The sequence below is a fragment of the Austrofundulus limnaeus genome, unplaced genomic scaffold (genome assembly GCF_001266775.1).
Source record: "Austrofundulus limnaeus strain Quisiro unplaced genomic scaffold, Austrofundulus_limnaeus-1.0 Scaffold1476, whole genome shotgun sequence".
In the NCBI taxonomy this organism is placed as follows: Eukaryota; Metazoa; Chordata; class Actinopteri; order Cyprinodontiformes; family Rivulidae; genus Austrofundulus; species Austrofundulus limnaeus.
Window position 1 is genome coordinate 48,623 of NW_013953878.1, and position 2,750 is coordinate 51,372.

Below are 2,750 nucleotides of genomic sequence, written 5' to 3' on the forward strand. Positions count from 1 at the left end.
TACTTGTCTGGATTTTTTGTGTGGGTGGGGTGTCAGCTTCACTCAGTTGCCCTGTACAGGTTCATGTTGACCCACAGTGAGCAGCTCATCACCGTTCAACACTAAGATATCCTTCCAGGGTTTTGATTTGGGTTCTTATAGTGTGTGAGGATGATAAACAGGACAGCAGTTAACTATGAACCATTGGTCTGAAAAGACAGCTCACAGCTCTGTGGATCTGCAGAGCTGAGCGCCTGAACCGCTGCTGCTGTGTGACAAGCCGAGCGGGAATGGAAACGTCTCCTGCTGCAACTCTGAGATCCCAAACTAAAGCATGCAGGGTTGGACCAACGCAAACGGATTAATCACAGACTTTCTGGAGGAAGAGGGACAGTGTGAGCCCCCACGACGTGTTGTTGGAGGCCGCGGTGGTGGAGAGGAGGGCCTGACGTCATCGTGAGCAGAACTCCGCGATGCAGTGGTGGAACAGCAGAGAAACAAGGCCGCTAAATCGCCGGTCTGTTGGAGTCGAGACCCAGGAGGACACTGCGGAGAAACAAGGCCAATAAATCACCGGTCTGTTGGAGTCGATATCCAGGAGGACGCTGCGAAGAAACAAGGCCACTAAATCGCCGGTCTTTTGGCGTCGAGACCCAGGATCTGTTGGAGTCGAGACCTAGGAGGGCACTGTGGAGAAACAAGGCCACTAGAACACAGGTCTGTTGGAGTCTAGACCCAGGAGGACACTGCGGAGAAACAAGGCCACTAAATCGCCGGTCTGTAGGAGTCGAGACCCAGGAGGATGCTGCGGAGAAACAAGGCCACTAAATCGCCAGTCTGTTGGTGTCGAGACCCAGGAGGACGCTGCGGAGAAACAAGGCCGCTAAATCCCTGGTCTGTTGGAGTCGAGACCCAGGAGGATGCTGCGAATAAACAAGGCCGCTAAATCACCGATCTGTTGGAGTCAAGACCCAGGAGGATGCTGCGAAGAAACAAGGCCAATAAATCGCCGGTCTGTTGGCGTCGAGACCCAGGAGGACACTGCGGAGAAACAAGGCCGCTAAATCGCCGGTCTGTTGGTGTCGAGACCCAGGAGGACGCTGCGGAGCAGCAGGGCCACTAAATCTGGTCTGTTGGAGTTGAGACTCAGGAGGACACTGCAGAGAAACAAGGCCGCTAAATCCATGGTCTGTTGGAGTCGAGACCCAGGAGAACACTACAGAGAAACAAGGCCGCTAAATCGCTGGTCTGTTGGAGTCGAGACCCAGGAGGACACTGCGGAGAAACAAGGCCGCTAAGTCACCGGTCAGTTGGAGTCGAGACCCAGGAGGACACTGCGGAGAAACAAGGCCGCCAAATCGCTGGTCTGTTGGAGTCGAGACCCAGGAGGACACTGCGGAGAAACAAGGCCACTAAATCGCTGGTCCGTTGGAGTTGAGACCCAGGAGGACACTGCGGAGAAAAAAGGCCACTAATTCGCCGGTCTGTTAGCATTGAAGCCCAGGAGGATGCTGCGGAGAAACAAGGCTGCTAAATCCCTGGTCTGTTGGAGTCGAGACCCAGGAGGATGCTATGGAACATCAGGGCTGCTAAATCTGGTCTGTTGGAGTTGAAACCCAGGAGGACACTGCGGAGAAACAAGGCCACTAAATCGCCGGTCTGTTGGAGTCGAGACCCAGGAGGACACTTTGGAGAAACAAGGCCGCTAAATCGCCGGTCTGTTGGAGTGGAGACCCAGGAGGAATCTGCGGAGAAACAAGGCAACTAAATCGCCGGTCTGTTGGAGTCGAGACCCAGGAGGATGCTGCGAATAAACAAGGCCGCTAAATCACCGATCTGTTGGAGTCGAGACCCAGGAGGATGCTGCGAAGAAACAAGGCCTCTAAATCGCCGGTCTGTTGGAGTCGAGACCCAGGAGCACGCTGCGGAGAAACAAGGCCACTAAATCGCCAGTCTGTTGGAGTTGAGACCCAGGAGGATGCTGCGGAGCAGCAGGGCCGCTAAATCTGGTCTGTTGGAGTCGAGACCCAGGAGGACACTGCGGAGCGTCAGGCCCACTAAATCTGGTCTGTTGGAGTCGAAACCCAGGAGGACACTGCGGAGAGACAAGGCCACTAAATCGCCGGTCTGTTGGAGTCGAGACCCAGGAGGACGCTGCGGAGAAACAAGGCCACTAAATCGCCGGTCTGTTGGAGTTGAGACACAGGAATACGCGGTGGGGAAACAAGGCCACTAAATCGCCGGTCTGTTGGAGTTGAGACCCAGGAGGACGCGGCGGAGAAACAAGGCCACTAAATCGCCGGTCTGTTGGAGTCGAGACCCAGGAGGACACTGTGGAGAAACAAGGCCGCTAAATCGCCGGTCTGTTGGAGTGGAGACCCAGGAGGACACGGCGGAGAAACAAGGCAACTAAATCGCCGGTCTGTTGGAGTCAAGACCCAGGAGGACATTGTGGAGAAACAAGGCCACTAAATCCCTGGTCTGTTGGAGTCGAGACCCAGGAGAACACTGCGGAGAAACAAGGCCACTAAATCGCCGGTCTGTTGGAGTTGAGACCCAGGAGGACGCGGCGGAGAAACAAGGCCGCTAAATCCCTGGTCTGTTGGAGTTGAGACCCAGGAGGACGCGGCGGAGAAACAAGGCCACTAAATCGCCGGTCTGTTGGAGTTGAGACCCAGGAGGACTTTGTGGAGAAACAAGGCCACTAAATCCCTGGTCTGTTGGAGTCGAGACCCAGGAGGACACTGCGGGGAAACAAGGCCACTAAATCG